The 23,273-nt window shown below is 40.2% G+C and overlaps 1 protein-coding gene across 1 annotated transcript in view; it reads right to left on the reverse strand.

Moving 5' to 3' along the window:
• The window catches only part of LOC115232430 (tctex1 domain-containing protein 2-like), a 29,221-nt gene extending 17,926 nt beyond the window's left edge, over positions 1-11,295 (reverse strand). The window contains exon 1 of the mRNA XM_036500709.1: positions 11,193-11,295. The gene's annotated coding sequence lies outside the window, so the exon portion shown is untranslated. The remainder of the gene's footprint in view (positions 1-11,192) is intronic.
• Between the last annotated feature and the right edge of the window lie 11,978 nt (positions 11,296-23,273).

The following is a 23,273-nucleotide window of genomic DNA, read 5'->3' on the forward strand; positions in this document are numbered from 1 at the left end:
TAACACTGGCAGTTTTCCACTGCTCTGGAGTAACACCATTGTCAAGACAGAATTGGAAGAATAGAGAAAGTTGGCTTAGAAGAAAGTATCCACCGCGTTTGAGAAGTAGGTATGTAACACCATCGAGACCAGGAGAGGCATAGTTACGTTTGTTCTTAAGGTGGCGTTGTAGTATTGCTGGTGTAAATTGCATAGTAGATATAGAGTCCGATGTCAGTGGTGATGAAGATGGAACATTTTGGTCTTCAACAGTAAAGATGCCTGCATAGCATCCAGCAATGATTTCTGCACATTCTTTAGGATTGCCAGTAATCTGCCTTGTGTGGGAATTGCGAAGGGGACCAACTGGAGAGTGAGGTCTCTGCTTTGAGTGCACATACTTTCAGAACACTTTGCTGTCAGGGTTGGTTGCAATGCGTTGTTCGAATTCAAGCACTGCCTTTTTTGTAACCTGCTTGAGGTGGTTGGCTGACCTATTGCGCTTTTTCCTGTTGCTCTCTGATTTGTGCAATTTGTATTCCTGTTCAGCATTACGGCATCTTTTCCTGGCAAGTCGGACTGCTGCAGTCTCCCAAATTGCACTATTGGGTGGTTTTTTGTGCTTGCGTGGTACCGATGCTGCACATGCCGCTCATATTGAATTCAGAATGTTCTGAGGTACAGTGTCCACATCTCCAGAGACATAAAATTTGAGCCAGTTTGGGCGTTGCAGCTCAGTACAATAAGAGTTCCAGTCTGCTTTATTCCAGTCAAAGCGGGCAGTTTGAAGATGGTTGTGTTTTTTGTTACAACCAATTAGAGACAAGTCAGCCATGATCATGGAATGATCAGTGTCACCTAAAGGTTCTTCAGTAGTGACACTGATAATTGTTTCAGGAGAAGCGGTAAGTAGCAGATCCAAAGTGTTGTTACCCCTTGTGGGGGAGGTAACGACTTGGGACCAATTTGAATTCAGCACCAGTTCAAAGAAATCGTCTGCACTTTGCGGCCAACGGAAGGCCTCCCAGTCAATCGCAGGGAAATTGAAGTCGCCCGCAATATAGACATAAGTGGCTGTTTTCATGGCAGCAGCTCTGAGGATATCAAAAAGCTGTGCGTCTTGACGATAATTTGTGGGGCGGTAAACAACTCCAAGCAGAAGTGTTGACATGGTCATGTGTATATCATCATCCTCATCATCATTTAACGTCCGTTTTTCATGCTAGCATGGGTTGGACAGTTCGACCGGGGTCTGGGAAGCCAGGAGGCTACACCAAGCTCCAGTCTGATCTGGCAGTGTTTCTACAGCTGGATGCCCTTCCTAACGCCAACCACTCCGTGAGTGTAGTGGGTGCTTTTATGTGCCACCAACACAGGTGCCAGAGGAGGCTGGTAACGGCCACGGCGCTGGCATTAATATATATATATATATATTAATAAAATATATACATGCAGTATTAGATATGTATATATATACATAAGGACTACATGAGTACCTATATCGCCAATGATAGAAGTCAAAAAATACTTCTATTGACATCTATCATTGGCAGTATAGGTACTCATGTAGTACCCTTATGTATTTATGTACATATCTAATATTGTATGTATATATTTTATTAATTTGCCTGTACGGCTAATAATTCGCTTACCACTTGTGATGGTATTTTAATAATACCATTCCTATATTTATTTATATATGTATCATCATCATCATCATCGTTTAACGTCCGTCCTCCATGCTAGCATGGGTTGGGCGGTTCAACTGGGGTCTGGGAAGCCAGGAGGCTGCATCAGGCTCCAGTCTGATCTGGCAGTGTTTCTACAGCTGGATGCCCTTCCTAACGCCAACCACTCCGTGAGTGTAGTGGGTGCTTTTTACGTGCCACCAGCACAGGTGCCAGGCGAGGCTGGCAACGGCCACGGTCGGATTGGTGCATTTTACATGCCACCAGCACGGAAGCCAGTCGAGGTGGCACTGGCATCGGCCACGATTCGGATAGTGCTTTATATATATATATTTATAAATATATATATGTACTCTACAGCAAGACACCTATATCTGACCCTTCTATACCTTAAACTGGCACAAACCCACACCCACCCAATACTACTCCCCGCTCCCACCTGAGAGGTTCTTGTCTTGCAAAGGTACTTCATGATCCTGTCGGTGCTGGTGTCACGTTTAAAGCCTCCAGTGCACTGTGTAAAGTGGTTGGGATTAGGAAGGGCATCCAGTAACCATAGAAACCATGCCAAAACATGCAACTGGACCCTGATACAGCTCTCTGATCATGCCAGCTCCTGTCAATCTGTCCAACCCATGGCAGCATGGAAAATGGACGTTAATAGATGATGATGATGATGATGATATATAATGTATGCATACATAATTGATGTAAAAACATCAAAGAATAAATCCACTTTAATTAAAATCTCAATTAATGACAAGATGTTCAACTTCAACATTTTGCTGTACATACACACTTGGTTAAAACAATCTTGAAGAACAAAATATTTAGAACAATAGCACTCAGAGAGCACAAACCTCTGCCAAGGCAACACCAATGTCCTCTCAAGAATTAGCCGGAGATGATTTTTAAAATGAGAATATCTGAAATAAACTCGACTGTTCTCACAAACGAGAATACTAAGATGAACCCGACCACTCTCAAAAATTAAGTATAAAAAACAGGAACAATAATCCAGAATCCTTGTCCAATACCAGATCGATCCCCAAATCTAATCAGTTTGTGCCAGTCACGATGTCAAACATCCCTGAAAGTTTCATCTGAATCCATCCAGTGGTTCTTGAGATATCTTGTCCATGGACAAACAAACAAACAAACACAACTGAAAACAATATCTCTTCCTTTGCTAAGGCGGAGGTAATAAGAGAGAAAAGACATGGGTTTCCCTTAAAGTTCATAGTTTAAACTATGAACTATACACGTGAAATTTATGCTTTTCTAGTTTTATTCTATACATACAAAGATACATACACATACATACACACACATATAAGAAAGGCCATAAATGATGGGACTTAGGTGTTTCTATATTTGTACATCTTACAGTAAACTGAAGATGGTAGTATTTGTTAAGGTCGTTCAATTTTTTCAACTGATCAATCGACTGATTGAGTAAACAGGACCATCAACACACCTATAAAGCATATCAGAAACAACTGTAAGTCTACAATGCACAAATAAAAAAATATGCAAAGCCCATTATTCATGCCTTTTCTTGTAAATATCCCTCTGTGAAACCATATTATCTGAAGAATGCAATCATGGCTTTATGAAGACGACTGGGGATGGACTTGAAGCTTGGATCTTAGGATTACCTGGAGTTCTATGGGAATCAGAAAATCTTTTGTTGGCCTGGTGTATTTATTTGTATTAAGAAATCAGGGCAAGTAATTTGTCTGGATTGATAATTCCTTATTAATAACTATACATATGTGTGTGTGTGTGTGTGTGTGTGTGTATACATGTATATGTGTGAGTATGCATGTATGTATATATGGATGGATGTATATATATATATTTGTGTGTGTGTGTACATGTGTGTGTCCACGTGTATATACCTGTATGTTTGTATCCATACACAGGGACACCAAAGTAGACATCACTATGTTGTTGACAATGATTAAATGTCTTAGCTTCACCTTGTCGTCTGGTTGTCATAGTTTAACACGCTTTAACAAACGAAGAGGCAGACCCTGCTCTTTATTTGCTTGGATCCTCTCAGAGCAGAAGGAGGAGGAGACCTTATCAAATTACTTATCTCTCTTTCTCTTTCTCTTTCTCTCTCCCTCTCACTCCTTCCCTCTCTCCCTCCCTCCCTCTCCCTCCCTCTCTCCCTCTCTCCTTTGCTCTCTCTCCCCTTTACCAATGTTGATATCATGTCTAGTCTTGTATCATTTCTCTCCTCACTCAACAAACTTGCTTAGTAACCAATTCTATTCAGTGGAGACTTTTGTGCTTCTCTCTTGTGCTTTATTAAATTAATCATAGCACCTATCATTAGTGGACTCCTATCATTAGTGGACTCCTTAACATTGACTCTTCCTCTCACCAATTGCTTGACTCTCACAACCCTTCTCTGACTTCATGTCCAAGGATTCCAATTTCTCCCTGTTCATAGAACTGCCAATGGCAGGGATCTCCAAATGTGACCCCACCCACCCACACACATACACACACACATATATATATACACACATAAACATATATAAGAAAGAGAGATGACAAAGGAATAAATGATTTGAGAAAATATATTGATATATATATATCATCATCATCATCATCATTTAACGTCCGCTTTCCATGCTGTCATGGGTTGGACGGTTTGACTGGGGTCTGGGAAGCCAGGAGGCTGCACCAGGTTCCAGTCTGATCTGGCAGTTATTCTACAGCTGGATGCCCTTCCTAACGCCAACCACTCCGTGAGTGTAGTGGGTGCTTTTTACTTGCCACCGGCATGGAAGCCAGTCAAGGCGGTGCTGGCATCAGCCACGTTCGGATGGTGCTTTTTATGTGCCACCAGCACAGGGATCACAACTACAATTTCCATTGATTTTTCATGTTCATGTACTTGACTCAATAGGTCTCCTCAAGTACAGGGTCGAAACGGTGTTTCTTTACTTGCCACCTGCACAGGAGTCAGTCCAGCGGCACTGGCAATGGCCGGGTGCCAGTCATAGGATTGGTTCAATTTCGATTCCGATTTCACTTGCCCCAACAGGTCTTCACAAGCAGAGTTTAGTGTCCAATGGAGGGAGGTTGGCATGGCTGCCAGTCGTCGGATGTGGTTCAATTTCGAATTCAATTTCAACTTCACTTGCCTCAACAGGTCTTCGTGTGTCTAAGGAAGGAAAATCATGCATAAGTGGGCTGGCTACATCCCTGGCAAGGGACACGGGAGGGACTCACTTGTCCTGCAGGGTCTTCTCATGCACAGCAAATTTCCAAAGGGCTCAGTCACTAGTCATTGCCTTGGTGAGGCCTAATGTTTGAAGGTCGTGCCTCACCACCTCGTCCCAGGTTTTCCTGGGTCTACCTCTTCCACGGGTTCCCTCAACTGCTAGGGATTGGCACTTTTTCACACTATATATATATATATATCAATATATATTTGTATATATATATATCAATATATATGTGTATATATATATATAATATATATATATATATGTATAGGGAAAGGCATTACCAGTGAGAAAGTCAATGCAGATGATATACATATTATCATCATCATCGTCATTTAACGTCTGCTTTGCATGCTGGCATGGGTTGGATGGTTTGACTGAATACTGCTGAGTTGGGGAGTTGCATCAGGTTCCAATCCAGGGTTTCTACGGTTTGACACCCTTCCTAGCACCAACCACTCCAAGAGTGCAGTGGGTGCTTTTATTATGTGCCACTGGCATGAGTGCCATTGATGTGACACAAGCATCAGCCATGACTACGGTCTCACTTGGTTTGATAGGTCAACACAAGCACGGTGTATCACGAAAGGTCTTGGTCACTTGTCACTTCCTCCGTGAAGCCTAACACTCAAATGGCGCTTTTTATGTGCCATCTTTGGCAGGAGGAGATCCAGTTTTCTTTTTAAGACACCTACATCTACACCATGCAGGTCCCTCGGGCATTTTGGAAGGATATTGAGGAGCTGTGAACCCTTGAAACCGAAGCTGTTGCAGGATCTGGTCCTGTATTTTGATGGAGATGCAGAGATCTTTGACACTATGCAATGGCACCCTGCTCTGCTCTTTGAGTAACTTTCAATACCAAAGTTTGGTACAAGGCCTTCTAGGATTTTCCAGACGTATATCACTGCATATCTTTCCTGCCTTTGTTCTAGGGAGAAGACTTTTAACTTTTTCAGTCTTTCCCAGCAGCTGATATGTTGGATTGCTTCAAGTTCCACCGTTAATTTTATATTGTATGGTGACCATAGTTGGGAGCAGTAGTCCAAGCAGCTGACAATGTATGTCCTCCAAAAGACCATCATTGTCTCCTTTTCTCTTGTTTTGAAAGTTCAGAGGATCCATCCATCTAGCCATTCGCATTTTATTACCAAACTGGTAATATGCATCATTGCTCATGTCAATGCTCAGGTCACACATTGGTTTTGATTCAGGGATTGCAATTCCTCCCAAACCACTGTATCCTGTCTGCATGATATTCAGCGTTGAGTGCTGGTATGCGTAGGGCTTGGAATTTTCCTGCATTAAACTGCATGTTGTTGTCTTCAGCCCACCTGCATATTGCATCCAACTCTTGTTGCAGATGTGCAATATTTCCAGAATTTTGTATTGTCTGAGGGACTTTTGTATCTTCTGCATAGCTAGCAAGGGTGGCTATTTGAGCAGCTGAGGGTATGTCTGAGAGGGCCACTATCAATAACAATGGGTTTTTGCAGCTGGATGCCCTTCCAAATGCCAACCAATTTATAGTGTGGACTGGATGCTTTTTATGTGGCGCTAGCATTAGGAAGGTCACCAAGACTTACAAAACACAATTTCCAGGACACAATTGTGTTTGTAAGTGACAGACTACGTTGACCATCTTGCAGATATCTGCGTGTTTTATTTACGTAGATATTAACAAGTGAAACCATGGAACGTAGGAAACCGTTTTTGATTTCATATATTTTCATTTGTTTTCCTCATTTTTACATTTTGGTCTTTTGCTGAGATTTTTCTTGAGAACACATTCTTCATGGTAATGGCGATTTGACATCTGTGTTAGCATATTAGGTGTCCACTTTAGTGGTCATTCCTCTTAATTTGGTGTGTGTGATATATATATATATATATAATATATATATATATATATATATATATATATATATATATATATATATACATACATACATACATAATATACACACACATATATATACACACACACACACACACACATATATATATATATATATACACACACATATATATACCACACACACCACACACACACCCCACACACCACACACATATAATCTATATATATATATATATATACATACATACATATATATACACACACATATATATCTACACACACACACACACACACACACATACTATTATATATATATATACACACACATATATATACACACACACACACACACACACACACACATATATATATAACTCTATATAATATATATATATATATATACATACATATATATAATATATATATATATACGTATGTTTATACAAATACATATATACATATGTGTGTGCATATCTATCTATAATGAATATGTATGTTTGTGCATGTGTGGGTGTGGGTGGGTGTCGGTGTGTATTTTTCCAAGTGCCTCTGCAGTCACAGCCCATGTTTCACTGCCCATGTAGCATGGCTGTTTACACACAGGCATCATACAATCTGCCTTTCACTCTGAGGCAGAGACCCTTTCTTACCAACAAAGGCAGAGGCTCTCTGAACTCTGCTCAGCCTATTGCTTATTCTAGCAGCTACACTCTCAGGGCAACAACCTCTGTTGCTGAATTAAAGATAATGAAAGCTACCAACTGTTTCTAGGTATCCCCCTCGCATTTCATCGAGTCTATTCTCTGTATTTTTCTCATCTTTATTCTACCTGTACATCTGCCACACACAAAGATTATTTTCCCTGTTAACTTTCCTCTGATATTGCTATATATATATATATATATATATATATATATATATATATATATGTGTGTGTGTGTGTGTGTGTCTATGTATTAGTTTTCAGAACAGGTGTATTTCCCAATCTAGAAGCAAAGATAAGATTTCTCAATGTTTTCCGGATTAAAAAAATATAAGAACAATGCAAGAGGAAAAATATTTCCATTTACTGGTTCCACGTGACCACCACCACGGCCACGGCCACCCACCTCGACTCCCCAGCCCCAATAATGACAGTTGAAGTGGTTTGTGTTGTAAGAAGTGAAACATGTTTCTACCAACAAGTCTAGTTGATGCGTGACTTGGACAAGTAATTAATTTTGTTTACCTGACAACATTGGAGGTTTTGATTACAGAAACCATCTATCAAATGCACACACACACACACACACACACACGCAATAAGGTAGGGTATGATAGATTGGTACTTACAAAGATATATAGATATGTATATAGGTAGACAGGTAGGCATGCATCTGGGCAGGTGGGTGGGCAGGTAGGTAAGAAAGTAGTTCAACAATCTGACAATCATATAATGTCTACACACACACACACACACACACACACACACGTTTACTTAGGCACAGGCATGGCTCTGTGGTAACGAGTTTGCTTCCCATTACATGGCATTTTGAGCAAGTGTCTCCTACCAAAGCCTTGTCAGTGGATTTCATACATGCAAACTGAAAGAAGCCCTTCTCATATATATCATCATCATCATCATCATTATCATCATCGTTTAACGTCCGTTTTCCATGCTGGCATGGGTTGGACGGTTCGACCGGGGATCTGGGAAGCGGGAAGGCTGTACCAGGCTCCAGTCTGATCTGGCAGTGTTTCTACAGCTGGATGCCCTTCCTAACGCCAACCACTCCGTGAGTGTAGTGGGTGCCTTTTACGTGACACCGGCACAGGGGCCAGGAGAGGCTGGCAGCGGCCACGATCGGTTGGTGCTTTTTATGTGCCACCAGCACGGAAGCCAGTCAAGGCGGGACTGGCATTGGCGATGTTCGGATGGTGCTTTTTACGTGCCACCATCACAGGTATCACAACTACATTTTCCATTTGATTTTTTGATGTTGATGTACTTGACTCAATAGGTTTCCTCAAGCACAGCAGGTCACCCTATGATCCAAGGTAAGCACAGCAGGCCATCCTGCGACCCAAGGCACTTTGGATGGGGTGGGGCTTCTATGTGAAGCTGGTGCAGGAAACAGCCATAAACTCACGTTATTTGTCGGGTCTTCACAGTCACAGCATATCTCCAGAGGTTTCAGTCTTTCATCATTGCCTCTGTGAGGCCCAATGTTCGAAGGTCATACTTGACCACCTCATCCCATGTCTTCCTGGGTCTACCTCTACCCTGGATTCCATCAACTGTTTGGGAGTGGTACTTCTTCACACATCTCTCCTCATCCATCCATAGTACATGACCATACCGGTGCAGACGTCTCTCTTGCACGCCACATCCAATGCTTCTTATGTCCAGCATTTCTCTCAGGGCACTTACACTCTGTTGTGTGTGCACACTGACATTACACATCCAGCAGATCATGCTAGCTTCATTTCTTTCAAGCCTACGCATGTCCTCCGCAGTCACAGCCTATGTTTCACTACTCTGAAGCATGGCAGTTTGCACACATGTGTCATGCAATCTACCTTTCACTCTGAGCGAGAGACCCTTTGTCGCCAGTAGGGGTAGAAGCTTTCTAAACTTTGCCCAGGCTATTCTTATTCTAGTGGTAACGCTCTCTGAGCATCCACCTCCACTACTAACTTGGTTACCTAGGTAGCAGACTATCAACCTACATCTAATTTCTTCCCCTGGAGAGTGATGGAATCTGTTTTCTGAGTATCTGTGGTGTCTATTGCCCCTGTGCATCTGCCACACACAAAAGCTATTTTCTCGGTTAATTTTCCTTTGATGTTGCTGCACCTCTTATGTGTCCATAGCTTACACTGGGTACATCTTATGGAGTTTCTACCTACACCTTTTCTACAGATCAAGCAGGGCCACCTACCTGAAGGGGTGTGTGATGAGTTCGCCTTTCTGCTTACTATAACTTTGGTCTTTGCTACATTTACTCTAAGGCCTTTTGATTCTAAACTTAGCTTTCACACCCCAAATTTTTTTTAGTTCCGGTAGTGATTATGCTATGAGGACCAGGTCATCAACATAGAGGAGCTCCTAGGGGCAACCCATCTTGAATTCCTCTGTTATTGCCTGGAGGACTATGATGAATAAAAGGGGACTGATGGCTGAACCTTGGTGGACCTCTACTTCTACCCGGAATTCTTCACTATACTCATTGCCAACCCTAACCTTACTAATGGCATCTCTGTACAGCCCTTATTAACCATTCGTCAATCCCCAGTTTCCACATCGCCCACCAAATAAGAGATCAGGGGACCCTGTCAAAGGCTTTCTCCAGTCCACAAAATATCCAAGTATAAGGGTTTATCTTGGCTAGGTATTTCTCCTGTAGTTGTCGAACCAGTAATACAGCATCAGTGGTGCTTCTACATGGCACAAAACCGTACTGCATCTCATTTAAGTAGACTCTCTCCCAAATTAGTTGGGCTATGACCCTCTCTGTGACCTCCATCACCTGACCCAGCAGTTTGATATCCCTACAGTTATTTCTATCTAAAGCATCACCTTTACCCTTGTAGCAGTTGACTATGGTGCTGCTATGCCTGTCTATGGGTATGACTCCATCATGAACTACCTGGTTTACAATCCGGGTGACTAGGCCATAGCCCACACCATCAGATGTTTTAAGCATCTCATATATATACATATGCACAAAGTGTACTGTTCCGTAAAGGCAAGACTAACACAAAAAAAAGTGCTCCATCTGGTGAGAGATAAATATATTATTTAACAAACACAATATATGCTTCTATGTGTGACTTTTAGTTTCATGCAATGAAAGAATACCAAACAGTATTTTTTAACATGTCTGATGCTCTGGCACAATCTTCAGGCAACTGCCCACAATGCATAACAAGCATGAAACTAATACTAGCACATAGAAACATATACGGTGTTCCTTGCAGGTGGGATACTGTGCAACTGGTTGTGGTGCACCCCTCGGTGTAGATGCATCTCGTCAGGTCATGTTACAAAGGGTATACTCTTTTACTTGTTTCAGTCATTTGACTGTGGCCATGCTGGAGCACCACCTTTAGTTGAGCAAATTGACCCCCAGGACTTATTCTTTGTCAGCCTAGTACTTATTCTATCGGTCTCTTTTGTCGAACCGCTAAATTACGGTGACATAAACACACCAGAATCAGTTATCAAGCGATGTTGGGGGGACAAACACAGACACACAAACATATACACACACATACATGTATATATATACATATATATGACGGGCTTCTTTTCAGTTTCCCTCTACCAAATCCACTCACAAGGCTTTGGTCGGCCCAAGGCTATTGTAGAAGACACTTACCCAAGGTGCCACACAGTGGGACTGAACCCGGAACCATGTGGTTAGTAAGCAAGCTACTTACCACACAGCCACTCCTGCGCCTCTTGATAAAATAACTTGGTTTTGATGCAGCATGCAGTTAGTGATAGTAAGTTTAAGCCATTGGGTAGGAATGGTCATGGAAGGATTCCATTGCAACTTTATAAACAAAGATAGGAAGAAATTAAGAAAAACAAGATAAAAATGAGAAATAAAAGTAAAAATAAAGCATACAATAAAGTAAAATATTATTTGAGTTAGCACCCCCATACACATACCTCCATACCACACTAGCTGTTCTGTGCACACACACACACACACACACACATACACACACACACATCCTCCCATGTGAAGAGTTAAAGAGATGTTATTAAACTCTTTGATAAATGTCTTCATATTCTTGCATCATGCTGCGACCCAAGGTTCTGGCTGACTTGGTCAAGGGCTTTTCTTGGTCGTAAATCTTTTAGTGGCTATTATACTCACATACATACATGAAAACATACACTTATGTGTATGTGAATATACACATATATACACACACACACGCACACACACACACACACAAATCTGTAAATAATGAAAATAATATTTTACAAGCTTAAAGCTTATAAGTGATCACCATGTATTGACTAAGGTAAATAGTCTAATACTGGGGGCATATAAGCCCTCAATTGAAAAAAGTGGGTTTTCTGAATGCATAGGACTTGAACTCACACCTCTGTGTTTTCACAAGTGTGCAACAATAACATCAACACAGAAAACGCACATGCTTGTTTATAAAAACAGCACTAGGAAATTATAGATAGACAGACAGACAGACAGACAGATATAGACATACACACACACACACACACACATTCTAGAATTAGGTCTAATGATGGCATAAATGTCTCATTTAAAATTGAGACAATGTCGAGTTGTAGCTTTGTTTAGAGCAGAGCTTCTCAAACTTTGTGGGCCACCCCTCCCCCTCATAGGCACCTAAAAAAAGTCCTCAGTGCCCCCACCCCTATTTTTATGTGTAAAATAAATATTTTATATTTTACTAATTTATATATATACTATGAATCATTTGATATTTAATATATTATATAATTTGTATACAATAATATAATAATATTATAATAAATTCATAGTGTCCCCCAATCCACTGCCTTCCTCCCAGTGCCTCCTTGTTCCCCTGCACCACCCCCCCCTTAGACACCAGCGCCCACCTGGACCTTTTCAACACCCACTAGGGGGCGGCGAGCTGGCAGAAACGTTAGCATGCCGGACGAAATGCGTAACCATATTTCGTCTGCCGTTACGTTCTGAGTTCAAATTCCGCTGAGGTTTACTTTGCCTTTCATCCTTTCGGGGTCGATTAAATAAGTACCAGTTACGCACTGGGGTCGATATAATCGACTTAATCCATTTGTCTGTCCTTGTTTGTCCTCTCTGTGTTTAGCCCCTTGTGGGTAGTAAAGAAATAGGTAGCACCCACTTTGAGAACCTATGGTTAAGAGGAAGAGTTGCTCTACCAACACGTGGAATCTCAAAATCCTGTGTTTCATAATAAAAAAAGTTGTGTCCTCTTTAGTATTCCATACAGCACAACATTTGCGTGTGTGTCATTAGCATATCATGGCAGAACGATTAGCACATCAGGCAAAATACTAAGCGACGTTTTGTCTGTCTGAATGTTCTGGGTTCAAATTCTGCCGAGGTCAACTTTGCCTTTCATCCTTTCGATAGTTGATAAATTAAGTACCAGTTGAACGCTGGGGTCGATGTAATTGACTTGTACCCTCCCCCAAAATTTCCTGGCCTTGTGCCAAGATTTGAAACCATTATTATCATTATTATTGTTATTATTGTTATTATTATTATTATTGTTGTTATAATTATTATTATTATTATTATTATTATTATTATTATTGTTGTTATAATTATTATTATTATTATTATTATTGTTATTATTATTATTATTGTTGTTATAATTATTATTATTATTGTTGTTATAATTATTATTATTATTATTATTATTATTATTATTATTGTTGTTATAATTATTATTATTATTATTATTATTGTTATTGTTATTATTATATTATTATTATTATTATTGTTATTATTATTATTATTATTGTTATTAAGGTAGTGAACAAGCAGAATTGTTAGCACGTCAGGCAAAATGCCTGTCGGTATTTTGTCGGTCTTTATGTTCTGGGTTCAAATTCTGCTGAGGTCGACTTTGCCTTTCATCCTTTCGAGAGTTGATAAAGAAGTACCAGTCGAACACTGGGGCTGATGTAATCAATTAACTCCCTCCCCTAAAAATTTCAGGCCTTGTGCCTTTAGTAGAAAGGATTATTAAATCGAATTGAACCAGCCAGGACCCCTGGACTGGTGGTACGTAAAAAGCACTATCCAACTCGTGGCTGATGCCAGTGCCGCCTCGACTGGCTTCTGTGCTGGTGGCACGTAAAATGCACCAATCCGACCGTGGCCGTTGCCAGCCTCGCCTGGCACCTGTGCAGGTGGCACGTAAAAAGCACCCACTACACTCACGGAGTGGTTGGCGTTAGGAAGGGCATCCAGCTGTAGAAACATTGCCAGATAAGACTGGAGCCTGGTGCAGCCTTCTGGCTTCCCAGATCCCCGGTCGAACCGTCCAACCCATGCTAGCATGGAGAACGGACGTTAAACGATGATGATGATGATGATTATTATTATTAGTATTATTATTATTGTTATTATTATTATTATTATTATTATTTATAATTCGTATTATAATCTGTGCTGTTTGCGCCTGTTCGAACAACAGCCATCTGTCTACTTTCTTGATTCCTTTTCCCTCGGCCATCAAGTATTATCTAAGTAATAGGAAACGAACCAATCACGTCCAACATTAAAACAATAGCCTTCCAAATATTTTCAAAGCACCAATCGCATTTTTACGAATTACTTTTCTCTGAATTTCTATCCATGACCACCCCATCATATTATATATCTGACGTCAGATCTGTCGTTCCTGTTTTGACGAGGTAGGTCGTAAATTGAGAGAAATTTAGCTGCTATTTCTAAAAGCTTTGTTGACCACATAGGGACTCTTTTGACGCGTTCTATTTGGAAGGGAAGTAACTCTGCGCATATAATAAGAGTTAACTCCCTTGAACTATTTATAACTACAGAAATCCTTTGCTTTACGGAACAAATACGTTGCTGAAAACCTGCGTAACGCGAAATCTCGTCATGCATGATTCGTTATCCTCTTGATTTTCGTGTTGTCAAGGTGATATTACGTTCCTATCAACTTTTTTGAAAGGAAAATTAAGCGCAAGAAAACAATAGAGAGCAAGAGGGTCACTTTTATACGCGAAAATAACAATTTCTAAGCATAAAAGGGGCAATTTAGATGCCTTGAAAACACAAAAGCATTCCTCGAGGGAATTAATAAGAATCGAGATATCGTAACAGATCGTTCTTACTACAAAAGATGTTGACAACTGAGTGAAGAGGAGGAGGAGGACAGACAGACAATATTTACTGTTTTAGAGTTCTTCATCACAAAAATGAGTTTGAGGCGAAGAAGAACTTATCCAGAGTTACTCTCTCTCTCTTTACTCTTTCACTTGTTTCAGTCAGTTGACTGCGGCCATGCTGGAGCACCGCCTTTAATCGAGAAAATCGACCCTAGGACTTATTCTTTGTAAGCCTAATACTTATTCCATCGGTCTCTTTTACTGAACCACTAAGCTATGGGGACATAAACACACCAGCATCGGTTGTCAAGCGATGTTGGGGGGATAAACACAGACACACATACATACACACACATATATATATATATATATATATATATATATATATATATACATATATACGACGGGCTTCTTTCAGTTTCCATCTACCAAATCCCCTCACAAGGCTTTGGTCAGCCTGAGGCTATAGTAGAAGACACTTGCCCAAGGTGCCACACAGTGAGACTGAACTCGGGACCATGTGGTTGGTAAGCAAGCTACTTACCACACAACCACTTCTGCACGTTGTTGTTTGTTGTTTATGGTGAGTCATTGCTTTGCACAGCTCTGTATAGGAACTGAGCTCATTGTAGACCCCTTTTGTCATTTTTATGTTAGGTTCATGATTAGGATCCTTATCAGCAAAAACCTTCCGACCTTCCTCGATAACTGCCATTTATCGAGCAATAACTTTCTCAGCCAATTTAAGTGCTCCAGGTGAAACTTCCATTGTCTCACCTGTATTCTCAGCTTGTTCTTTTTCTAAAAGCATCAGCTCCTTGTAGAGATAAACTTTCTCCCTGGGACGCCAGCATCTCAATCACGTTGTCCTTTATGACTTCTTCAAAGTCTACATACTTTGCAAGTGTTACGATATCTTTCTGAATTTGATGTAGATGTTCTGCTTGTGCAAAACTTGTAATGTCATGGATATAATCTGGTCATTTACTTTTCCAAGCACTATTCGAAGTTGGGGGTTTCAATTCACCCTATGACTCAGTTATATTATCGACAGCATCCATTTTGTTGAATTTCTTCCCAAAATCTCTGACTGTAGGTTTTTTCTCCCTGTCAGTTACTTTCATAAGTCGTTTGAGAGTTCTCAAATAATATGCTTTAAAGCTAGCCATTGGTTAGATCCTTTGGTTAGAGTAAAGAACTTGTATTCCTGGGGATACACTCTACTTCCGCATTATCAGAAAAGTCATCAAAGTTTGCTGAGCAGCTCAGCGACGTGCAACCAAGAGAATACCCTCCATCAGGCATTTGCCATATTCTGAACGCCTTGCTTCCCTGGGCATGGACACATTGAAACTCCAACGTCTGGCAGCTGACTTGGCAGACACCCATAAAATTATCAACCATCTTACAAACAATAACTCTGAGCACCTTTTCAAACTCCACCCGTCCAACACCCGTGGACATATTTACAGAGTCAGAAAACAGCACAGCTCCCATGACTTTAGGAAACATTTTTTCATGCTAAGAGTTGCTGAAGCATGGAACAAACTGCCAGCACCAGTTGTTAGTTGTCGGAGCACTGCATCCTTCAAAACTTCCATGCTTCCTGAGATTCACCAACACTACACCTGATTTTCTCCCCTCCATACACACGCAAACATGGATCTGACTCATACACTGTTCACTTCCCAGACATTTCTACATTACTGCATGTACTTTATACGCACTTTCTGACAAGTTGTGGTGCACCTGAGCACTGTACACAATAATTTCACTATTATATTATTATTATTATTTATAAAAGAGGCAATGCTTTGTTAGAAATGTTATATCCAGCACTGTATCTTTCTACAGCAGGACTAAAAACGTTTGTAAACCACTCTTTGGAAAAGCTGTCAGTCATCTATGCCTTCTTATTTGAACACCAAATCACAGTTAGATTATATTTTGTGTAACACTTTAAAGTCCTTGGATTTTTGGAGTGATACATGAGTAAGGGCTTCAATTCCATATCCCCAGCAGAATTTCCTCCCAAAAGAAGTGTCAGACGATCTTTGGAAGCCTTAAATCCTGGTGTTGATCTTGAGAAATACAAGTTCTAGCAGGAATGTGTTTCCAGAAAAGTAAGGTTTCATCAACATTGTGTACTTGTTCTAGTGTCGCCCCCCCTCCCCATTCCCCACCTTCAGCATTCATTTTCTTCAAGTATTCAGGATAATTAGTTGCAGTCTCAGAATTAGCATTCACAGCTCCACCTGTTATTATGTTGTGCAAATTCATGCAGAAATAGCAGCAGCCCCATCGCTAATGATAACAATTGCAACGGTGACCACATCAGCCACCACGTTAGTACTAATAACAGCTCCACCAACAGCAACAACGATGACTAAAGCGCTACCAACAGCAACACCACCAATGATGTGCGCCTATGCCAGCATTAATGGCACCAACACCAACAACTGTGGAATCAGCAGCAGCATCACCAAAACCCACACATGAACCCACACATCAGATGTTCTGAAAACACGTTCAAGCAGTGCCTTTCCAACCACAGACCCTCTTTCAGAATCCCAGAGGGGAGATACCCTACATCCGTGGCCAGCCATGTATGGTGGCTGGAAGACAAAGGAACTCCAAGCTTAATATCATGGAAGATTCTAGAAAACCGAGGCACCTACATAAACGGGACCGAGTGTTGTAAGCTGTGCATAGTCAAGCAGATGAGGATATTAAAGGACTCCCTCAATCTGAGGAACATCCTTAACTGCAGAACAGAAGTTCTCAGACCCTGCTTGCACTTCAGGAAATTCCTGCTGATGTCCTAGGACCCACAAGCCAACAGAGTCAATTTTGGATAGAGACACTCCCTTGTTGTTGACAAAAAGTAGTGAAGTCTTTTTCTCCTCCATTTTCTACAGGGGCCATAAGCCGAGTTTAGGGTCTGAAGAAACAGTGTAAAGCTAAGCACTTTAGGGATGTGAAGTCCAGGATAACCCCATAAACCGGCCATATCTATTTTTATCTACACACACACACACACATATTTATGTATCATCATCATCATTTAATGTCCATTTGCCATGCTGATATGGGTAGGAGCTGGCAAGCCAGGGAGCTGTCCAGACTTCCTTGTGTGTGTGTTGTGGCATGATTTCCATGGCTGGACTTCACAGAGTGTGCTTGCTGCTTCTTGCATATCACTGGCACAAGTGCATTGTACGTGGCACCAGCACCTGCAAAGTATGTATCTATATTATGGATCATAGCTCAGTTAATTAAGAGAGTTAGCATATATGAGATGCAGTTTGGATTTTGCCAGGTAGAAGCACCACCGATGCATTCTTCCTGGTGAGGCAATAGGAGAAGTATCTGGCTTTTGTTAACATGGGGAAAGCCTCTTACAGGGTCCCCTACTCCCTTATTTGATGGGCAATGTGGAAACTAGGAATAGGTGAGTGGTTAGTGAGAGCTGTACAAACCATGTACAGGGATGCTGTAAGTAAGATGAAAGTATAGCAAGGAATTTAATGTACAAGTAGGAGTCCACTAGGGATCAGTTCTTAGCCCCCTCTTGTTTGTCATAGTTCTCCAAGCTATAACTGAGGTATTTAAGACTAGCTGCCCTTGGGAGCTCCTCTATGCCAACGACCTTGTTCTTATTGCTGAATCTCTAGCAGAAATTTCAGTTATGGAAGCAAGAACTAGAATCAAAGGGCCTTAGAATTATCTAAGCCAAGACCAAATTCTTGGTAAGTAGGAAAGCAGACAAATCACAGATCCCTTCAGGAAGATAGCCCTGCTTAATATGTATTCACTTCATTTGTCTCACTTCATTTGTCAGGTCTTCGAAGTCACAGCATATCTCCAGAGGTCTCGGTCTTTCATCATAGCCTCTGTGAGGCTCAACATACGAAGGTCACGCTTGACCACCTCGTCCCATATCTTCCTGGGTCTATCTCTACCCCGGACTCCTACAACAGTTTGGGAGTGGCACTTCTTCACACATCTCTCATCCATCCATCCTTAGTACATGACCATACCAACGCAATTGTCTCTCCTGCACTCTGCATCCGATGCTTCTAATGCCCAACATTTCTTTCAGGACGCTTACACTCTGTTGTGCATGGACACTGACATTACACATCCAGCAGATCATGCTAGCTTCATTTCTTTCAAGTCTACGCATGTCCTCCGCAGTCACAGCTCATGTTTCACTACCGTGAAGCATGGCAGTTCGCACACATGCGTCGTACAACCTTCCTTTCACTCTTAGTGAGAGACCCTTTGTTGCCAGTAGGGGGAGAAGCTTCCTAAACTTTGCCCAAGCTATTCTTATTCTAGTGGTAACGCTCTCTGAGCATCCACCCCCGCTACTAACTTGGTCATCTAGGTAGCGGAAACTATCAACTACTTCTAGTTTCTTCCCCTGGAGAGTGATGGAATCTGTTTTCTGAGCATCTGTGGTGTCTATTGCCCCTGTGCATCTGCCGCACACAAAAGCTATCTTCTCGGTTAATTTTCCTTTGATATTGCTGCACCTCTTATGTGTCCATAGCTTACACTGGGTACATCTTATGGAGTTTCTACCTACACCTTTTAGAAACTCCATAAGATGTACCCAGTGTAAGCTATGGGCACATAAGAGGTGCATATATATATATAAAAAGGAAATGAAGAAAATGCTGACAAAATAATTTAAGTAAGGGAGAGTGTATTTAATTAGGTGAAAGTTCTTTTTACCAGTTGCGCATTTGTTATGCTTATCAAAAGATAAAGTTCCTTTCTGATTGATTTTTTTCTCTTATCTCACAGATAAGAGAAAAAAATCAATCAGAAAGGATCTCTATCTCACTCAAAATATCTTTTGATAAGCATAACAAATGCGCAACTGGTAAAAGGAACTTTCACCTAATTAAATACACTCTCCCTTACTTAAATTATTTTGTCAGCATTTTCTTCATTTCCTTTTTTATATATATCACAACTCGTGTTCCACATCTCCTTTTTTAAATATATATATATATATATATATATATGTATATGTATACACACACACACATATACCAGCATAGAAAAGTGACATCAGATGATGATTTATATACACTACATCTAGTCTATATGTAATCTATATGGTGTCTATAACTAGCCTATATACAATGTTTATCTAATGTAGTTATAGTGTGTGTTTACATATATATATATATACACATACATACATACATATATATATATATATATATATGGAGAGAGCGAAAGATAGATAGATAGTAAGATAGATAGATAGATAGATAGATAAATATAGATGTTATATACATAGACTATATCTCGTGAATTTTGGATAATGAAAAGGTGTTTATCTTTTCAGAAGATTCTGTTCTTCCTTCTCCTGTTTTTCTCAGCATAAAATATTTGCGATAAACTCCAACGCCATTTTGCATATCGTAAATAAAATTCCTTTTAACAAACTTAAATGAAATTCAATCTTTACACTTTCCATAAAATGTATGAAACGAGTCATTCCATCTTGTTTATTGATCTTCAAAATACAGGATTGGGTGGTTAGACAGCACAGCTCCCATGACTTTCAGAAACATTATTCAAGAGAATACCGTCCATCAGGCATTTGCCATATTCTGAACGCCTTACTTCTCTGGGCATGGACACATTGAAACTCCAACGTCTGGCAGCTGACTTACAGATACCCATAAAATTATTAACCATCTTACAAACAATAACTCTGAGCACCTTTTCAAACTCCACCCGTCTAACACCCGTGGACATGTTTACAAAGTCAGAAAACAGCACAGCTCCCATGACTTTAGGAAACATTTTTTCACGCTGAGAGTTGCTGAAGCATGGAGCAAACTGCCGGCATCGGTTGTTAGTTGTCGGAGCACTGCATCCTTCAAAACTTCCAAGCTTCCTGAGATTCGTCAACACTACACCTGGTTTTCTCCCCTCCATACACACGCAAACATGGATCTGACTCATACACTGTTCACTTCCCAGACATTTGTACATTACTGCATATGCTTTATACACACTTTTTGACAAGTTGTGGGGCACCTGAGCACTGATACAATAATTTCATTATTATTATTATTATTATTAAAATCATATAAAGTATCTTGGGTTGAAATTTTAGACATGGGGGGGAATGGTGTTGATCACAGAACTCCTCCATGATGTAAAGCTACACGACAACAACAGCAACAACATACAACAAAAACTACAAGAATAAAACAACAGTCGCAAAATAAACAAAACCAATGAAAGTCACAAAACAACTTTGTTGGATGATATCAAAGGAAACAAAACTAGGAAAGTAGCAAGGAAAAGGTAGAGGTGATTAGATGGCTTTAATGCATGACTAGAGAAGGGTTGCGAATCTCCCCAGGTAGGAAAGACGAGAAGAAAGTAGAGCGAAGTGGATAAATTCACTAAAATATTTCAACATTAGCCACAATCCGTTCAACAGAGCAAAGTCCGGGATTCACTTGAACTGAAGGGGAATTAACTCTGTATGGCTTAACTGTTTCTAGAGTTACTTCCCATGTACAACAAATTATGGCTTGCGCGAGAACCTCTTCTGTTGGGTTTTAAACTTAACTTCGTAACATTCATTGGTGTGGCCATGCTGGGGCTCTGCTTCGAAAGGTTTCGTCGAAAAATCGCTCCGGTACATATTTTTAAAAAATGTCTAGGATGGCACTGCATAATACCAAAGATCCTTTCTTCTTCATTTCAAACAGGTCCCAGTATTTCAACAGCTTGGGTTTCAGGGGACAACAACCTTCAAAAAACACATGGACAAATTTCTATCTGAAATCGCAGATGAGCCCACATTTGCACAGGGGGCACAAACAAGAGCAGCCCCTTCTAACTCGCTTCTTCACCAAAAACTGTACAGAAAAGAGACCCCAAAACACTGAAAGACAGTGCTCCAGTATGGCCCCAGATTCTAGCTGAAACCGGTAAAAGAATACCTGTTCTACAAGATATTTTTGTCAAACTACTAAATCATGAGGATGTAAACAAACCAACACCGGTTGTCAAGTGGTAGGTGGGGACAATATAAATATCAATACAAAGACATACATGCATGCATATACATCCTTACATTCCTTACAAAGAAACATATATGTATGTATACACACACACACACACACACACACACACACACACACACACACACACACACACACATTACTAATTTATTGAAAAAATAAATAACTAAACGAGTGGAAATTGAATTGTTGAGTTTGTTAATTAATTAGGCATTAAAACAGAATGACTCTCTCCAGATACAATAAAATATGCTTCAACACACGAATTCACATAAAGAATCTTGCATCTTGCAAGCCAAATACAAAAGCAATATATATATATATATATATATATATATATATATATATATATATATATATATATATATATATATATATATATATATATATATATATATATATATATATATATAGGCACAGAAGTGGCTGTGTGCTAAGAAGCTTGCTTACCAACCACATCGTTCTGGGTTCAGTCCTACTGCATGGCACCTTGGGCAAGTGTCTTCTACTATAGCCTCAGGCCGACCAAAGCCTTGTGAATGGATTTGGTTGATGGAAACTGAAAGAAACTCGTCATGCTTTATACGCACTTTTGACAAGTTGTGGTGCACCTGGGCACTGTATACAATAATTTCATTGTTATTATTATTATTATTATTATTATTATTATTATTATTATTATTATTATATATGCGATGAGTCAAATGACTGAAACAAGTCAAAGAATTAGAAAATAAAAGAATAAACGTATTCTATGTGTAGGCATGGCTGTGTGGCTGTGTGGTAATAAGCTTGCTGGCCAACCACATGATCCCTGATTCAGTCCCACTGCATGGCACCTTGGACAGCCAATGCTTTGTGAGTAGATTTGGTAGAAAGAAACTGAAAGAAGCCTGTCTTGTGTGTGTGTGTGTGTGTCACATCTGAGTCGTGCCAATGGTTTACAAAGAAGCCTGCAAATGCACAAGGTATCTGTGCTGGTGACACATAAAAGAACTGTTTGGGGAATAGAGCTGAGGCTTTGACTTCCATAGAACAAGCAGATGAGATTTGAAGACATCTTTCATTATTGACAGAGTGTCACAGAATATGATAAAAGGAAAATCAAGGAATGGTTTAGTGCTCTGGCATGTAAAATGGCCAAATCCAGCCCAAATATTTTATACCTGTTCAACCAGTCAGATCTGACTTCTCACACTTACCCTACAATGTCATTCTAAAAACAAACAATCACATCAATGACATCTCAAAGCTACCGGATAACACATGATTAATTGAAAATAATGTGAATAAATAAAACAATATATTTGACCAGTTTGTTCTAAAGAGTTAAGTTTCAAGTCTCCAGTGGCTGTTGCTCACCATGACAAAGTAAGACGATATTTTATTGTCTTATATCCTGACTCATCTCTTTCTTCTCCTTTTAGCCAGTAATCTCATATGTTTAACCCTTTCGTTACCAACCTGGCTGAAACCGGCTTTGGTTCTGAGTACAAATGTCTTGTTTTCATAAGTTTTGAATTAAAATCTTCCACCAAACCTTAGTCACTATTTATGTTCCTAACACTGAGCTGAATGATAACGAAG

The sequence above is a fragment of the Octopus sinensis genome, linkage group LG2, assembly GCF_006345805.1.
Source record: "Octopus sinensis linkage group LG2, ASM634580v1, whole genome shotgun sequence".
Taxonomy (NCBI): Eukaryota; Metazoa; Mollusca; class Cephalopoda; order Octopoda; family Octopodidae; genus Octopus; species Octopus sinensis.